Source organism: Enhydra lutris, unplaced genomic scaffold (genome assembly GCF_002288905.1).
Source record: "Enhydra lutris kenyoni isolate GAN:26980312 unplaced genomic scaffold, ASM228890v2 scaffoldscaffold64, whole genome shotgun sequence".
Classification (NCBI taxonomy): domain Eukaryota; kingdom Metazoa; phylum Chordata; class Mammalia; order Carnivora; family Mustelidae; genus Enhydra; species Enhydra lutris.
This window is the reverse complement of record NW_019154148.1, coordinates 9,622,954-9,642,815: the sequence shown is the minus strand read 5'-3', so window position 1 is coordinate 9,642,815 and position 19,862 is coordinate 9,622,954. Positions and strand designations below refer to the sequence as shown.

General features: G+C 40.1%; 1 long non-coding RNA gene and 1 pseudogene across 1 annotated transcript; both read right to left on the bottom strand.

Moving 5' to 3' along the window:
* Positions 1 to 7,281: 7,281 nt before the first annotated feature.
* LOC111158866 lies at positions 7,282 to 8,871 on the bottom strand (annotated as a pseudogene).
* Positions 8,872 to 13,758: 4,887 nt separating this feature from the next.
* LOC111158867 lies at positions 13,759 to 17,264 on the bottom strand. The gene is made up of 2 exons (XR_002641386.1): positions 17,022 to 17,264; positions 13,759 to 13,911 (listed from the first exon to the last, which is right to left on the bottom strand). It is a non-coding gene; the product is annotated as an uncharacterized LOC111158867 (long non-coding RNA).
* Positions 17,265 to 19,862: the final 2,598 nt, after the last annotated feature.

The window sequence follows — 19,862 nt, the reverse complement described above, 5'->3', positions numbered from 1 at the left end:
AATATACACTAAACAAATTAGAAAAGGTCCAAAACTAAAAAGGAAAGAGAGAGAGAGAATATAATTAGATAGGTGTATGGAACAGAGCAATACACTAGATCCTGGGTGTATTTTGGTATATTGTTAGAAGAAACTACATCCTAAAATTATAAAGAAAAAAAACCTTTATATATATAAAATTATGTAATATATATTATATAATTACATAAATTATATTATATATTATAATTATATAAATTATATTATATATTAAATATAATTATATATATAATATATAATATATACATATAAACAAATTAAATACAATGATAGCATGTAACTGTAAACATGAAAATTTAAAAAAGACTTTTAAAAAAGAATTTATAAAATAAGAAAATAGTTTAAAGGAAAGAGAAAAAAATTAAAATTGAAATACTAATGAATCATGAGAAAAAAACATTAATTCAATAAGCTATTTTCCCCCAGTGCTGGTGTTTACAGTTCTTTGTCATGGGAAACTTGGTATTAGCTTCATGACAGAGAAAAACAAATACCATATGATCTCACTATATATGGAATCTAAAAAAACAAAACATTAATAAATTGAAGTTCCTTGTTATAGAAAACAGATCGGTGGCTGCTGCTGAGTGGGAGGTAAAATTGGTTAGGGAGTTAAATGGTACAAAAAACATCATAAAATAAGTAAGTTGTGGGGATGTAATTGCAGTACAGTGAATACAGTATAGTTTACAGTGTATTGAATATTTGAAAGTTGCTAACAGAATAGATTTTAAATACTTCATTAGAAGAAAAAATTTGTAATTATGTAAGGGAAGGGATGACAAGTATACTTGTCATCATTTTGCAATATATATAAATATTGCATCATTTTGTGGTACACCTGGAACTAATATAAATTTGTATGTCAATTATATCTCAATTAAAAACATGAAACAAAGATGTCCCCAAATATTTGGAAATCAAAGAGTTCTAAGTATGCAAGGATCAAAGGAAAAGTCACAGGAAATTAAAACATATATTGACTAATTGAAAATAAATGTCACATATCAAAGTTTATCATGAAGCTTGAGCAGTCTTTAGAAGGAAATTTATAGCACTAAATGTCAATATTAGAAAAGAATAAAGACATAAAATCAGAAATCTATATTTCCACCTCAGATCTAAAGAGAAAAGAGTAAGTGAAACTGAAAACAAGAAGGAAGGAAACAGTAAAGATTATATCAGATGTTAATGAAGTAAAAACATTGGAGAAAAGCAATGAAACAAAAAGTCAGCAGCTTGAAATGATCAATAAATATGATAAACTTTTAATCAGACTGAACAAAACAAAGAAGACAAAAATTATCAATATAAAAAATAAAACAAGGAACATCAATACTGTTCTCATGGACATTAAAAGGATAACAAGGAATACTAAGAACTTTATGCTCACAAATTCAACAAGTGAGAAAAAATGGATGAATTACTTAAAAGACATGAGCTGCCAAACCTCACAAACAAAAGAGACAAAGTAAATAGTCCTATGTCTACTAATTAAAAATCTTTAGATCATTCCTTGAGGCCATTACACTCTCATACCACACAAAAGAAAACAAAACACAATTACAACAGAAGACTAAAGAAGCAATCCCTATGGATATAAGTACAATAATACTCAATAATGTTAACAATGCAATTACAGCAATATATGAAAAGGATTATACCTAACCACCAAGTGAGATTCCCTCCAGGAATGCAAAGCTCTTCAAATACTGGAAATAATCAGTCACTCTAATTCCTGGCATTAGCAGATATAGTAAGAAAAATACTATGAATTTCAATAGATGCAGAAAAACATTTCAGTAATATTTACCATCCATTTTCTACTAAATAATATTTCATCAAACAAATAATAGAACTCCTTTAACCTAATGGACACTATTCATATTAACAAACAAAACAAAATAAAAGTAAAAATCAATATCATTCTTAATCATAAAAGACAAAATGCTTTCTCCTATCATCAAGAACAAGACAAAAATATCCTCTTTCAGGGCACTTGGGTGGCTCAGTTGGTTGGGCATCTGCAGTTGGCTCAGGTCATGGTCCCACAGCCCTGGAATCAAGCCCCAGGTTGGGCTCTCTGCTCAGTGAACTTACTTCTCCCTCTCCTCTGCCTGCTGCTCCCCTTCTTTGTGCTCTCTCTCAAATAAGTAAATAAATAAAATCTTATTAAAAATGTGTCCTCTCTCACCAATCTATAATATATGCTACTCAAAGTCCTAGCTTGTGCAATAAGACAATAATTTTTTTAATGTATACTTACTAGAAAGGAAGAAATAGAACTGCCTCTGTTCACAGGATACTTTTATTTTGCATCAAAAAAATCCCCCAAATTCCATAAAACCTCCTAAACTAATAAGTGAGTGGAAAAGTCACAAAATACAAGGCCACATTACAAAAGTATTCCTGTGTTCCAGCAATGAAAAATTGGAACTCAAAATTATAAATGACACTAAATAAATAAAATACTTAGGTATAAACAACAAAATATGAGCAGGAGTTATATGCTGAAAACTACAAAACACTGATGAAAGATGTAAGAGAAGATTCAAATACATGGAAATACAAAGTGTGTTCATAGATTGAGAGCTCAATAATGTGATGATGCCAATTTCTTCTAATTAGCCTATAGATTCAAAACAATCTAAATAAAAATCCCACCAACATTTGTTCATAGATATAGACAGGCTAAATCTAAACTTACGTAGGAAAGACAACGGAAAAAAGAGACAAATCAATTAAAAAAAAAAAGGATACAGTTTTAAGGCTCACACTCTATTCTCACCCTATTCTAAGACTTACCAGAAAATTGCCATAATTTGGACAATGTGGTATTGAGGAAAGGATAGATATGCACAACAACGGAACAGAATAGAGAGGACAGAAATTGACCTGAATATGATTTAACAATTTTTGACAACTTGCTAAGGCAATTCAATGGAGAAAGAAATTTCTTTCAAGAATGTTGCTGAAAAAAGTGTATACCAATATGGTGTGTATGTGGGGGTGTGGGTGGAGATGAACAAATTAACCCATATGTTCCCTGGAGAGAAGGTTTGTAATGACAATCTCTCTCTCCCAAGTTAATTTATCTACATTGAACCTCCTAATAATTCCAGTGCCTTCATGGAGCACTTTCAGTGTACCATACTTCTTTTGTGTAAATGTTAATTGCCTTCATTTAGGACTTGTAACCTCACAAGTTCCTTGAGTGAGTGAGTCAATCCCCATTCTGATGGTAAAGGGAAATGTTTTGGAATGATTTGCCATAGGTCAGAAAGCTAGAAAGCTACACAACCACACTCTTTGCTCACCCTCAGACAAATATCCAGCTGTACCCACACTCCACTCTGAGTTTAATCAGACCCCTCAAGTCTCACAATTCTATTTCTGAGCTCTTGATTCTTGACTGCTCTGCTTAATCCTTACCCCCAGGGCTATTCTACTAGAGGCTTCCCCATCTCCTTGCATGGCACTTCTCTTCATGCTCTTCCTCAGGACAAACCCAGCAAGTGATTCTTTATCCTTCCTCGGATATCTTCTTCCAGCAAGTCAACAAAACCACAAAGTCTGTCTTCAAAATACATCAGGAATGCAGTCTCTTCTCACAAATTTTCTCATTCTTGACCAATCCACCACCATGTCTCACATGAACAACTAAATAAGCACCTTTAGGTGCATTAGATCTGGCCCATTGACCACCACACTAATCTTCTTGCCAAACTCCTTCCAAAGATTAAATTAGCATGCCCTTCCTGTGGTGGTTTCTATCATAGTTAGAATACATTCTGAAGCAAATACCATGCACTCCAGTGTCCTACATCACTTGGTCCCTGATTACTTGAAAGACTTCCTTTCCTACCACTCATCAATTGTTCACACTACTGCACCCCAAGGGCCCAACAGGTAGTCAATGGACATGGCAAGCTCCTTGCATTTTCATGACCTTAGCACTTATTTTTCCCTCCATCTGGGACGCTCTTCCTATAGATATGCACACTTTGTGTCTCTGCTCAACTTCCAGATCTTCAGAGAGGCCTTCTCTAAGCACCAATTTGAAATATCCTCCTTTTCGACATATGCTTCTTTATTCTTCTTAGCACCAGCACAACCTGACTCTATGTCACCTTTCACTTTCTCCACTGTTCTTCTATTTCTCCTCTATGAAATAAAGCTCAATGCTCCCCTATGAAGTCCCCTCAACAGGGACTTGGTCCTTTTTATTCCCTGCAATATCCATAGTACTCATTTGGAAATGAGCTGAGGGCTGCTCAAGGAGCTCTAGATCTTCACATGCTTTGACTATTTAATTAATGCTGAATAAACAATTGAGAAAATAAATGAATGAAGGCAACTGGATTGTGTGCCAAAGCCCTTGACCATAACATCTCACCTTACTGCCTGTTGGTAAGCTTTCTATTCTTTTTTGTTTGTTTCTTTTTTATTTCTTTTTTTTATTTAAGCTTTCTGGTATTTATTGTGTAGAGTAGCAACCTTTCTTCTTACAGTTTCTCAGATTAACACACAGCTGGTTTTGTTGTCATTGTTTTCATTTATAAAGTCTTATTGTTTTGGGGGAAGCATCTAACCTGTGCAGCATCTGAGCTGAAGTGAATGTATCAGGTACATTGTGATCCAGATGGGAAGCTTCAAATATGGATAGAGGTGCAACTGAGGCTTTGGTTTGGACACCCAAAGAAAAAGTCACAAAGAGCAAGTGATAAAAAGAGAGTCCAGACCAATCCCACTTTCTTCATTACCCACCTTTGTGATTTTTGGCAAATGACTAAAAAATCTGGGCTTCATTTGAAAAAAGTGGGTGATGAACGTTTCAAACCTCATCTTGCTATGGGTGTCAATCATGATAGAAGTAACTTGGTCCACAATTAGCTTTCAATAAAAGTTCTGTGATTACAATTTTGCAGAAGAAAAGGCAGCTCAACAAATATCAGTAAAGTTTACCTCCCTTTTTCTTGATGATGTTCCCCAGAATGTGATTTCATTTGTCCCTTGCAGTGTTGACTTAGGGCTGCTGCAATAAGAGAGAGAAGAGCAGATGACCTGGGAGCTGGAATTTCACATCACCTGCTCCAAAAATATCCTACTTCAGAGAAACAGTATGTCATCTCACAGACCTTGAGCTAGACAGAAGTTAGGACACAGACTGTATTACCACTAACCCAGCTGGTAAGAAGACTACAAGATGTCTTCAGACAGAAGAATGGAAGATTAAAGTGAGGGGTTTCCCCTTTCTTAAGAACACCAACTCTCTAGTGATCTGAATTACTACCTCCAAGTTTAGGTCAGGAGAGCAAGTTTTGTCTTCAAGGGGAAGTCATGGGGGAACAAAAAAGTTGTCACAGTGAGAGCTTATTGAGGGATTCTGAATGACAGGGCTCAACCCAGATGCCAAAGGAATGGCCAGTCATCATGGTGCCTTCTAGAGAAGCTTCAGAAGTGCCCTCAGACAGAGACTGACTGAGTCTTTCAGGGTGACATGAGAAAGACCCAAAATTGAATGCTACCATTGATTGTCTAGGCTCATACGTGTTGGATTGCAGACACCTCACAGCTCTATCTCCTCTTCCTCCCAGACCCTAACACCACTCTACCCTCTCAATAGTTCCCTCTTTCACACTTTGTACTGCTAGGGAAATCTTTAGGCCTTTTATATATGCCAGCCAGGCACATGAACACTCTTATTAACCTTAGGATGAGTCTGATAAAACCAAAGCACTAAAACTTATTCTCCGACTTCCAACTTGTTCTGAGTTCTTTCCTACAGTGATTCATTTTCTTGTCTCATCTGAAAAAAAAATGAACTTTATAATAAATCCCACAGATGTATGTATTTGGTAACTCTCATCTCATCACAAGTGTCTTCCCCAAAGGACCCATATGGACCCTTTGGATTTGTCTTTTTCTGTCTTAATTTAACACAACTAAATTGGGGGAGCGTGGGTGGCTCAGTGGGTTAAAGCTTCTGCCTTTGACTCAGGTTGTGGTCCCAGAGTCCTGGGATTGAACCCTGTGTCAGGCTTTCTGCAAAGCAGGGAGTCTGCCTCCCTTCCACTCTCTGCCTGTCTCTCTGCCTACTTGTGATCTCTGTCTATCAAATAAATAAATAAAATCTAAAAAAAAAAGACTACTAAATTGGAAGTAAAAGGCCCAGGGCTCCTGAGAAGGTCATGACTTCTTGAGGAGGGGAAAGTTGTGTAAAACCAGTATCAGCCACATCTCGTTGATGAGATGAGAAAGATGGAGTATTTGCTTACTCCATGCTCTTTATAAGAATTTATAAGGATTATATATCCTTATATTAAGGATTTGGTGGCAAGAAAGTAAGCAGCCTAGATCTTGCTAGTGTTAATTCTGCACTGGGAACATGTATGAAAATCTAAGGAACAAAAATTATTAAATGCAATATGGCCATACAAGAGGGTCAAGAGCACCTTCCCTTTGAATATTTCACATATGTATTATGCATGAAGTAGCACAATCATTCACTTTCTCCCTTTCTGACTCATTTCTGCCCTCCTGCACACCTCTGCTGAGCAGTGGGGTAGCAAGCAGTAGTTGGGAAATTATGGGCTAGTAGTGCTCTCCTCTTTACATCTATGCTCTCAACTCTCTGGAGTGAGCCTTCAGAGTAATAAGGAATCTGAGGGCAACCTCTTCCATGTATACCTGTTACACCATAAAATATCTATCCTACAGCAGTGATGGGAAAGAATTGGAAAAATCTCAATTATAATAAGAGCAGGATTCTTAACTTTGAGCCTTGAAGCAGGTATTGTTGATTTTTCTGGCCCCATTTCACAAGTCTGATGTGGAAATTTGGGTGAAAGCAAAGCACGTTACACCTCCAGCTTGTCTAATTGAATTCATCTTTGCTTTCCAGTCTCATTCCTAACTCAGCTTCACTCTCTCATACCTCCTCTTCCTCACTGTTTCCTGTTCACAGGTCTCTCTTCCCATCTAATGTTTGTAAAGTCTTAGAAAGATAAATCCTGACGTTGTTCCCTTCCCTCCGTTCCCCTGTAGTATCTGAAAATATGACATCCCAGAACATTTCCCAGTCCTCTTTCAACTTCCTTCCTTCTTGCTGTAATGTTCCAGTACACACTAAATTATTCACTTAGATATGTGCCCATAGTTGTGGATTGCCCTTACTCTGGTGAGGAGGGTATTGATCTGATGACTGGAGAAAATCATTCATGAAAAGCCAGTGAACAACAGTTATCTTGATTGTTACCACATGTTTATTATCTGAGTAAATGCAGCAAATGTAAATACTTCATAACACATGGAAATTAATGAAAACCATGGAATGTATTTTATATCATGATTTCAGCAAAATAGCCAAAAGAATGAAGAAGGAGGTCATGGTTAAATCCCCTTTTCATGGCAGCAGAGTATCAATATGGAGCAATGCTTTTGTCCAATGGACAGACATTCTCTCCACTTTAGGAAAGATCTGGCCTTGTTGGTGGGTAGAAGAGGACCCCACCTACAGAACACAAGGCCTCATTTTTGTTTGTTTGTTTGGGCATTCTGAGCCATTTCTGTGTCATTTTCTGAGGCTTAAGCTCTCTAAAGTCTTATTCAAGAGAATTTTAGCATCATCAGCCACTGTATTGATGAATTTCAATTATAGACAGTAGATTTAAAAAAAAAAACGGGAAGATGGTGGATGGCATGCCTCCATTTACTGAGCAATAGCATTCAGCACATTTCATGGCCTTCTCTCCTATGTTGTCATCCTGCACAAGGAACTGGACAATCAAGGATTTGGTGAAACTTTTGATATCCTCCAAAGACATGCTCAGATTCTCTGCAATCCCTTTGAGTGAATTCCCATCCAAACCAAAATGACTCTGGTAATGTTTCAAGCACTTTTCCTGCTGGGGAAAATCAAAGCCATTAAAGCAGGCCATGAAGGGGATGAAGCTCAAAGCAGATGATTTCAGGGCATCCAGCCAGATCTTCTCCTTGAGCAAAGCTCTCTTCATCTCAATGGAAGCTTCGGACAAATTGGGCAACAGAAGTGCAAAGGTGTAGCACTTATGAACAGGGAACTCCTTCAGCAGGGTCTCTTCCAGTGTTGGGAAATCAAAGTCATCCAGATCAAAGTTGGAGACCAAGAATATGCATGGCTCAGGCCCTCCAATGTGACTGAGGTTAGCCAGGCAGTTGTCTCGTATCTGCTGAAGCACTTTCTCCCTTTTGAAAGAAGTGGGTTTGCGTTTCTCTTCATTATATATCATCGTCCACCTTGGTTCTAACAAAGTAGAACTTCTTGCCTATCTCTTTGATACTTTTGACCAGCGAAGCATCATTGAGGCTAAACCGAGAGGAAGAAATAATGATAAAGAAGTCAAAGGTAGCAAATTCCACCCTTTCTAGATATTCATGTGTTTGGAAATTGGGAGTTCCCATTCTAGGCAGGTCCCAGAAGGCACATTGGGATATTTGGGATGTTGATAGGGCGTTCTCTTCTTGGTAGTCTCCACAATGCCAACACTTGTAAAACCCTCCTCTTCGTAACTAAGTCCTCACAGGGCATTGATGAAACTGGACTTCTCAGTGCCAGATTCCCCAATCACAGCCACATCCAGTGGAGCATTTTCTGCTGCCACAAATGATTCCTCAATTATGTCAGCCACATCTTTTAGCTTGGCCTCTTTAAGGGTTGCTTGAATTCTACCAAGATTTTCTTGAGAGAGGATTCCCCCTACCTTACTGATTAATGTGGTGTAGTGAGGGACAAAATTGGTGGCCAACTGCTGAAAATTCTTTCCTCAGGAAGTCATGTAGGAACTTATCCATGCTGGCTGACTATGGAACGTCTGTGGGAAAAGGAAAGTGAATTAGGAAGACAAATGGAACAGCAGAACAGACGCAATGTCAGGTGAGCAAACACACAGGTCTCAACTGCCCATTCCCATTCTCTCACATTTATTAATGTTACTCTGATTTACTTTTCCTGATGAATTTTGTTTTCATGCTGCAGTAGAAACTACTTGTCTACTCTTATGTTTCCTATTTCACAAGAGTCAGGACCTGTGGAATAGAGAGTAACAGTATTCAAAGTTTTCACATCCTGAACCTCGGAGCCTGTGAATGTGTGACCTTGCATAGCAAAAGGCACTTTGCTGGTATGAAGAAGTTCAGGATCTTCAGATGAAAAGGTTTTCTTGGATAATCCAAATGGGCTCAATATAATCACAGGGAACCTTTTAAGAAGGAAGCAAGGCCAAATGAAGAAAAGGAGATGGTATGATGGAGGCAGAGATAGAAATGAAGATCCAGAAAGATGTAAGAAGGGTCACAAGATAAGGAATTCAGGCAGGTTCCAAAAGCTGGAGAAGACAAAGAAATAGATTGTCTCTTGGAGCCTACAGAAGGAAGCAACCTTGCTGACACCTTGATTTGATTTGTTTTATTTTATTTTTACTTTCAAGTTTTTTTATTTAAATTACAATTAGTAAACATATAGTGTAAGATTAGTTTCAGGAGTAGAATTTAGTGATTCATCATTACATATAATACTCCATTCTCATCACAACAAGTACTCTCCTTAATACCCATCACCTACTGACATCTTGATTTTAGCTCCTTTAAGATTTCATGTTGGATAACTCTCTCTGGAACTATAAGCCAATAAATCGGGGGTTTTGTCTTAAGCTGTTAAATTTGTGTTAATTTATTACACAACAATGAGAAACTATTGCAGACATTCTGCTTTTCCTAAAATTTCAATATAGAGCTTAACACACTTGCATTCTGCAGAAAGAATCAGTCAGGCCAACACATTGGGGAGCACAGAAGAGTTGCAGACATAATTCACCTCCCATCTCTTGCAACAAATAGGGTCAGGACTTATCTTTTGGGAGAGGCAGGGGCCAGAGAAAAGCCCATCAGGACGTATGTTCCATAAGGGGGATAGCCAAGCACTTAGTCCTTGTGGTAAAAATTGCCTCATGGGAGCTTAATGTCCATTTGCCTCACCTCATGAGAGAATTTGGGTGGGATTTAGATCATGTAACAGGAAGTGGCAGAGGAAATAGATAAGAGCTCTAATTTTCCCTATTCAATTCTGCACAGACTTTAAATCTAGATATCTGATTAAATCATGGCAATTCAAGGAAATATTACTAGGTTACTAGTAATGGGGACTTTTATCATTCACTATGAGAGAGGAAACTGTGATTTTAAAAATATTTATACCTACACAGTTGTGTCTTATGGGACTACCAGTATGCTTTTAAGAGGAAGGATGTGCTCAATGCTCATCCCCATCTTGCAAGTCCTGCAAGGAAAATTTTCAGAAGAGGGAGAATCATGATTGCCCAAAAATATATAAAATAAATGTGTGTTAAAGACTTTATTTATCAGCTTACTTATGAAGATGATATTACTTTTTAAAAAAATTTTTATTTATTTATTTGACAGAGATCACAAGCAGGCAGAGAGGCAGGCAGGGGGTGGGGGAGGAAGCTCCTCGCTGAGCAGAGAGCCTGATACGGGGCTCAATCCCAAGACCCCGGGATCATGACCTGAGCCGAAGGTAGAGGCCTCAACCCACTGACCCACCCAGGTGCCCCGATGATATTACTTGTTAAATGAGAAATCCCCCAAAGAGAAAATTATATTTCAAAAATACTGAAACAGGACAAAGGTGCTATATTCTCAGGTGAGAGTGGGAAGTCAATTAAACCTCCACAGACAATGGCAGCTCCATACTGTAATGATTAGCACTCTTGACTCTGAATCTCCCCAGACAGATTTTTATCTATATGACTGCTGTGAGCTGAATGTTTATGTCCTCCACTTAATTTCATAAGCTCAAAGCTCTGTATTAATCGGCAGATTTGTGGATGGTACCTCAGTCATGAGGGCAGAATGATCGTGACTGGATTAGTGCTTCAGAGACTCAAGATTTAGAGACTTCAGAGACCCAGCTGCCCACTCTGCCATGTCCACCTTGGAAGTTAGCTCTTACCAAATGCTGAAACAAAGATGCCTTGATCTGGGTATTCCTATCCTCTAGAAGTATGAGAAGTATATTTCTGTTCATAAGCAACCTAGTCTGTGGTGTTTTGTTATAGCCTGAATGGATGGGAAGAAACTCCCAACAAAAGAATTATTCTACATTGCTACCAATTATTAAAACTTATTGAGTTTTGAAATATCTCTATGGTATGAAAGACTAGATTGCCTTTAAAGATGGGATAGTTTCCAATGGAGACACCCATTAAACATCCTGCTTATTCCAAATTTTCTTAAAACTTTCTGATAAAAAATGAAGAAAAAGAAGCATCTTCAGACTATGGTGCTCTTTTCTCCAAAGACGAGGGCATGGACAGCTGGATGAAGTCTTACCCTTCAACGAGTCAGACTTGCACATCAATCCTCCAAGCTTTAAGTCAGTATCTCATCATTGCAAGTACGCAATTTGCTCACTCACCAGGCCTGGAGAGAAAGGAGATTTCTGATGTCAGAGATTACTTTTCTACTAAAACAACAAAAAGTGCTGAGTCTGGTGTAGTGTCCCTGGAGCCCCTGGCACAGGAACCATCCAGAGACCTATACTCCCTGGGAAATGCAAACACAGTCCTCCTGAGGTTACTACCCTGAGCAAGGGGCTGGAGTGATTCTGTTCTGCCTGGGTAAAGTGTGAAAACAACAGGACAGATGACGGCCTCTGACTTGAGCTCCTTAGCTCATGATATCTATCTGGTGCATTATAACAAGAGTTTTAAAAAGTTACCCATTGGAATAGATGCAGTAGATCAAAATGAAGGGTAGGCAAATTGTTGGTCAAATCATTATTCAGGTGTATGCATGTGTGTGCATGCTTGTGTGTTGAGTGTGTACTTAATTCCTATGTGAAATGCATCTTTTATGACTGGTCTCCTTCAGAAGACTTTGAAAGCTCTGCTCACAGGGTCTGGTTCTCTTGCAAGCAAAACTTCCCTCCCTAGTTGAATCTGCTCTCTGAACTCCCTCTCTAAAGTCCCATGTTTCTTTACTCAGGGACCCTCAAAGCCTGTTCAGATAGAGGAGATCATAGGTATAACATGAGAACGATCTGCAAGTTGGGAGCTTGGGGGCCACTTGCTCCCTGGGCTGATCTTTGACGGCCTCTCCTCAACCTCTGGGTCCGTGTCTTGGAGGCTCACACACAACAATATCTACACATGGACCACTCCTGGAAGACTCTGCAAACTCTCCCAGAGTTACCTATCTCCCACCCTGACCTGGCAATGTCACATGGGCACAGTACTGCCTTAAAAAGTCTCATGAGTAGGGTTGTCCAGGACTAGGTGCAGGGGAGGGACAAAATGAACAGGTATCTGGGGAGAGGATCAGGTTCCAGCCTGGGTTCAGGTGAGTGGACATGTGCCAAATCCATGTTTGGGTCAGACATAGTCACAGAAATGGTCTGAAAAAGTGTAGGTATATGCTAAGCTGCCATTCCCATTCTGGATAGAAGGGGTTGTACCATGCCCCAGCCTCTACTTGCTTTCCAAAGGGGTGTGAATGAGCTGGATTCAGCATTTCAGGTGACAGATTTAGGAAGGAAGATTAATTTACCTATCAACAACCAAGTGAAAGGTGTACAATGGTATATCATGCTCCATTCGTCTAGCAGAAATGAGTCTTATACCTGCTGGGCACTGAGGGCACCAGGTAGAGTCTAGGGAATTATTTATTGTAAGTGCAAGATCTGCCTCTGTATTTTCATGATATCAAGTCTCTAATATGGGATGAAACATTACTGTCTTGGACTTTAACTTTTTGAAGAGACAGGGTTGTTTTCAATTGATCTAGCACATGAGAAATCAAGGTGAGATGTGATGGGATTTAGACAAACCAGGAAAATAATTCAAGGGCTCTAGGCCAGGTATTATGTTCTGGCTGGCCTGGGCCCCACAGGACCACGAATAAGGTCATCCAGCCTTCCCCATCCCATAGTAGGGGCAAACTTATAGGCAAGCAGAATACACAGTATGCTCAGGGACAGAAGAAACCCCTTCATACAACCAAATCAGTGAGCCTGGAACTCATCCAGGAGATTGTCTCCCTAGAGTCATGATGGCAGTTCAGGTCTCCTAGAAACTCTATGTACCCCATAAACAAGAACCCAGGCTATTGCTAATGGTCAAGAGAGTTCTTAAAGAAAGCTTTGAGCACAAGGGTAAGGGAGGGCTACTCTTAAGTATTCTTATTTCAGAATGTTCCTCCAGCCTAACCAAGGTTAGGACTCCATCTTTTTATCTTTTATTCAGCATTATCCATGAATGCTCTTCCTTACCACCATGTCATTCACTCCCTCACTGGGCTCAGGGCACCTCCACTCCATGCAGGAGGAGACACCATCCTTGCTGACCTATTGCACTTCAATTTTGTCACAGGCGCTCCTGGTGGAGACCATTGCAGTCTTTGTGGGCAAAGGCCTCAGTGGATTCTGGTCTCAAAGCAGATGAGATGGTGATTACATCATATTTCATGAGCTTCTTTCCCTCTGAAATCCCTGCATCCTCTGATCATTTCTTTAGGCCTTTCTATCTCCCAAGGGGGTAGTCAAGTTCCCTGAAAAAGTCCTGAGAAGTGGGGACACATTGTGGGATTTTCCTTCACACTTGCCTATCAGTGCATTTTCTTTAATGTGGAGTGACGGTGGGAACAGAGACGGCACTGTGATTTCCATTCATTCCCAAAATTTACTAATTTGGGGTGCATCTAGGCAGGGGTAAATGGTAGTTGATAACAATAAGTAGACGCAGGTCCCCAGAAGAAGCATCAGCATCCAGTCATCACTGGGGCTGGAGATTCAGCATTAACTAGGATCCTTGTCCCCTCCTGTTTAGATAGAAACAGAGAATCAAACTGTGGGTTTAAGTCTTGGATCCCCCATCATTGCTTTGTAATTCAAGCTTGTTTCTTGTCTGTGAGACTATTTCTTCATTTGTAACCAGAAATAATAATGTTTAACTAATAGAGCTTGGGGAAGATTAATCAAGAAAAGGCATGCAGAAGATCCAGCCCAGACAGACTCACAGATCAGAATCTTTATACACTGTGGTAAGAGTTGGAGGGAGTAAGAAGAACCAGAGGAAAGTCTTCCTCAGAGGTCCTAAGAAGACCAGAGAGAATTCACCAAGAGGTTGCTGGTGGACCTGCCCAGAGCTTCACCTGGATAATACCATAAACCATTCAGTAGAGTCCTGTGAAGTGGTAGCATAGCTTCCCTGCTTCACAGGATAAAACACTGGGACTCAATTTCCAATGTGAAAATGTTCACAGTGCCCTGGGGCTGAGTTGTCTGCAAACTCAGTTGGGAGTCTTGGCAGTTTCCTCATTGTGTGTGAGTTCAGGGCTCATGTTGGATGAAAGCATCAGAGTCTGGGGGACAGTGACACAATCAGGACCCAGCTGTGTGGAAAGACAAGCAGGCAGGGGTAGGTGGAGATGACCAAGAAGCTGCACCACTGAACTGTGGTCCTTCTGAGGCAGAAATCTGAGGAGTTGGATGTGAGGACCATCTCCAGCAGCATGGAGACCCCTGATAGATCTGGAAGTAAGCCCTCATGCAGTAGAAAATTCAATTTTCACTGTTGTTAAAAATAACTAAATTATTCTTGTGTTTGAAGACATATGCAGTGAGGATATATTTGTCCTCAGGATTGAAGGGTATGGAAAGTCGGCAAAAGCTTACTTCTACCCTACAGACTTCCCCAGTGGGACATCCTGCTCACGCAGTCTGGGCGGAGGAGTATCTATACCTGCCTGGCTCCTGACTGAATGACCGTCATGATGTTCTTTTGTTCAAGTCCCCTCTGTCTATAACCTGCTTAGGAGCTGACTACTGGCAAAACAGCTGCAGTGCATTTCTCAGTGGTCTCCTCTGAGCCCCTAGCATGTGCACATCTCCTAAATGAGCACCTCTACTGTTTTTTTTTCAGTGACTATTGAATTATAATTTACACATTCTATGATTCATGCCTTTAAAGTTTTCAGTAGCTTTGAATATATTCACAAAGTTGTACACCCATCATAATCAAATTTAGAATATTTTCCTTATGCAAAAGATGTCCTTTTAAAAATTGTGTTATGTTAGTCACCATACAGTACATCATTAGTTTTTGATATGGTGTTCCATGACTCATTGTTTGTGTATAACACCCAGTGCTTCAAATGATATGTTGTACCTCTCGACTGCCATCTCTCTTTCCCTCATACCATTTGCTCTTCAGATCTAGGAAACCCGCAATATATTTTCCATGCCCAAGGATTTGCCTTTTCTGGACATTTCATATGAATGGAATCACAGAATGCATAGTCCAATGGGCTGTCTGCTTTCACTGAGCATAATGTTTTGGGGTGCATCCATGTTGTGGCAGGTATCAGTACTTCATTTTTTTACCTTGCCCAGTAATGATCTCTTGTATGGATAGACCACTTTTCTTTATTGAACAGTGGGTGGACAACTGCATTAATTCCATCTCAGGGTTTATTGTAATAATGCTGCTGTGAACATTTGCATGCTGGTTTTACCTAGATGTATGTTTTCACCACTCTTAGGTATATAACTAGCAATGGAATTGCTGGCTCTTTGGGTAACTCTGTTTAAATTGTTTTATTAGTTTTATTGAAGAACAATGGGTATACATCACTGTATGAGTTTAAGGCATATAGCATGATGATTTGATTTACATATACTGTGAAGTATACTGTGCAATTACAATAGGTTCAGCTAACACCCATCATCTCAATAAGAGGAAAAGAAGAAGAAAAAAGAGAACATTTCTTCTTGTGATGAGAACTCTTAAGATATATTGCCTTAACAATGTTCTGATAAGTCATATGGGAACATTATCTATAGTCATCAGGTTATATATTACCTCCCTAGTACTTCTCTTATAACTGAAATCTTGTATCTTTGATCACTTCCTCCAATTTCCTCCTTCTTACCTTGTGCTTCCACCTCTCCACAAGTCTGGTCTTTTTTTCTATGAACTTATTTTATTTTATTATTTTTAGATTCCACACATCAGTTAGATCATGCAGTATTTGTCTGTCTGATTTATTTTACTTAGCATAATGCTTTCATGGTACACCCATGTTATAGATGGCAGGATTTCCTCATTTTCTATTTAAATTTTTGACAAAGCATCAAACATTTCTGCAGAGCCTTGTTGTTTGTCATCTAAATGCCTTTGCAGGGAGTTGGGTGTGCATCTGACATCCAGGTTTGGGTTACCAAATCTGATAATGCCCCTGACACCCTGTTCCCTAGTCCTTCTAACTCCCTTGCTCTTATAAGGTCAGTCAATCACTCGACAACATGACAAAGTCGGCCCTGTCCCTTCACCCCCATTATCTACATCCTTCACTGTTACTGTGCAGTACAATATGGCTTGAACAATTTATCTAAGGAGAGTGCCATAAATATTGAATTATCTTGATCACTGCAGCTTTATAATATAATCCCAAGTCAGGAATTGTGTTTTATTGGGTGTAAAGTAAAGGCATTTCCATCAGTGTTTAGAGCTGTCTATCAGTTTCACTGAAAACCCAGAGGCCTCATACCTCCTCTTTTGGTATTTTTGAACACCTGAAGCTCATCTTTATCTTTTTTATTGTCTCTCCAGGGAAAGTATTTAGGCATGAGATGGGGGGTGTCTGATCCAGAAGTTCTTGGGGGGAAAAGCCCTTCCCACTGACACCCCAGACATTCACATGTTCCTTCTGCAGTTCACAGGAATAAGGTTTGTTCTCCAACCACCCTCTGAAAATATCCCAAATAGTTAAAAACTCTGACTTACAGCCATCTACCAAACATCCTGGCCCTCAGACTTCCACGTCCACAGCACCCCAAATCAAGTATGCAGACTCTCCCAACCTCAAACCTAGAGATCTATAATTCTATTTTTTGATCTGTACTCAATCCACAGTGGTTTCTTGCTTACCAGCTCCGGGAGGAAACTTCTGGTGTCAAAGTTGAGCTCTGAATGTGTTCCCTGACAACACAGGAAATGCTGAGCCTGGTTGAAGTGCTCCCTGTAGCCCACAACAGAAACACTCCCCTGCACAGACTGGCCTTGCACTGGAACAGGTCCTGTGTGCTGCTGTGGTCACTTCAGAGATTAAATACGTACAATGCCTGTGAGGAGCAGGAAGGATTTAAATAATCTCTGCCCACTGCTCCACCCTCATAGGAATCTGGCCAGTAGTTGAGAAGCAGCTATCAGTGTAGAGCTCTGCATTTCCAAGAACAGAAAATGAAACTTAAGTTCTGAGGGCTCCTTTTCTGAGAAACAGAGCCATTTCTAAGAAGGGAAAGTGAAAGCCACCATGGTCATTGTTATTGTGTATTTTTGGCATTGTGAGTGAGAAGAGTGCACAGGATCCCCGGCTTATACACAGAGGGAGGAATATAAGAATAATGTCACACCTGTCTACAGAGACCTGGCAAGCCAGAAACAGCTGGAAAGACACATTCAGGATACTAAATGAGAAGAACATGCAGTCAAGGATACTTTATCTAGCAAGGCTGTCATTCAAAATGGCTAGAGAAATAAGGAATTCCAAGACTGGCAGAAACTAAAAGAAGCAATTACACCAAGCCAGCCCTGCAAAAAGTATTAAGGGGGTTCTACAAAAAAAGAAAAACTCCAAGAGTAATATAGACCAGAAGTTTATAGCGACAATCCATAGAAAGAAGGACTTCACAGGCAACATGATGGCAATAAAATCTCATGTTTCAATAATCACTCTCAATGACAATGGCCTAAATGCTCCAATGAAATGTCCCAGGGTTCCAGATGGGATAAAAAGACAGGATTTACCCATAGGCTGTTTATAAGAGAATCATTTTGAACCTAATGTTACATCCAAGAGGGGGACAAGATGGTGGAGAAGTAGGAGACCCTGTTTCAACTGGTCCCCTAAAGTGAGCTGATTACCTACCAGATCACTCTGAACATACATAAAATCAGTCTAAGATGTAGGATTATACACTTCTGGATCTCTATGGGGGCAGAAGACACCAGTGGACAAGTAAAGTGGAGTGGGAATGTCGTACTGATATCGGAAGGTAAACAAAAGGGGGAGAGAGCCACCAGAAGCAGCCCATTGTAAAGTAATACCCCAATACAAGAATGCCCTGTGATTGGGAACCAGCATTAACTTGGAGTCTGGTTAAAAGCACTCAAAAAGAGCAAAAGATCTTAAGGGGAATTGGTGGAATCAGGCGGTTATGGGCACGAGCTTAAGCCCATAGACCCAAGACCACCACCACCAGCGCCCTGCCATGGAGAGTGTAGTGAAGCATTGAGGCCTTGCTCCCTGAGCCACCAGCATGTGTGAGAGTCTGGAAGGCAGCGCATGTGAGAGAGTCCTGCTGTGGATGCCAGCCAGCGCTCTCTAGAACCACAGGCTTTTCCACTGTGCACACACACTGCACAACCTAGGTCTGAATCATGCTCCACACCCTCTCCTGAGAGAGGTCCATGCAGGTGCTAGCTGGTGCTCTCTAGGACCAGGGAGAGTCTGAGCACCTCAGCCCCTGCTGACAGGAAAATCTCAGTGCACTATCTCTGGTTGGGATCTGTCTGAGGGTCTGGACCTGCCCAGACAGCCTCAAGGGAGGCAGCTGCTGGAAGCAGCTCTCTGGACTAATACTTCTCATGGTTTTGGTAACATGGGGTTACTAGCAGGGGCTCCTGCAACCCCTGAGACTGTGACTGGGGATGTGCTCAACTGGAGGCCAAGGGGGAGTTTATGTGCTCTAGAGCACCCAGAGGGGAACTGAGGCTTCTCTCTGAGACGGAGGTCTGGATGCAGTTTTCTTTACTCTAAACCTTGGAAGAACCACCAAAAGCTGGCAAGGGGAGAAAAAAAAAACTCCAGAAAACAAAAGCCTGAATAACCGGTTTCCTCAGAGCCCAGCCCCTTGATAGGGGGCAGGAGGACTAAACTCTAGCAAGACTACCTGAAAAACCACGCAGCACACCCCTCCCCTAGAAAGCCAGACCAAAAAACAAAAACAAAAACCAAGAACAACAACAAAAAAGGACAACCACCACAGAGTCCCCACAAAACTGTAAAACCCCCAAATCAGGGGAAAAGAAGATATTAAGCTCCTGGTATTGCCCTAAAACCTGTATACTTCATTGACACAACTTTTATTTTTAATTCATTCCCAGTAATCTCGATCTTTTTATATTTTTATAATTTTTAGCCTATTTACCATCACAATGAGAGGTTCAGTACAACAAATTCCATAAAAATATTTTAACTTGAACTTTTTGGATACATATACGTGTTTTTTTCTATTTTTTTTAATATTCATATTGAGATAAGCTTCAAGGTAATCCTCTTTCCCCAGTCTACCTATATATACTACCCCTATATATAAACCAGATTTATTCCCCCTTTATCTTAGGAAAGTTGAGTCCTTTAACAAAGATATCAAAATACACCCAGGAAGAATCAAAATAATCTTCCCTGCCCACACTGAGAATTTATAACCACCCTCCCATCTTTTTCTTCTGTCAGTGTTTCTGTGTGTTTGTTTTTGTTCTGGTAGTACATAAATCTTTTTTTTTTAAGATTTTATTTATTTATTTGACAGGCAGAGATCACAAGTAAGCAGAGAGTTAGGCAGAGAGAGAGAGAGATAGAGGGGAAGAAGCAGTCTCCCTGCTGAACAGAGAGCCCAATGCAGGGCTCGATCCCAGGACCCTGGGATCATGACCTGAGCCAAAGGCAGAGGCTTTAACCCACTGAGCCACTCAGATGCCCCTGTT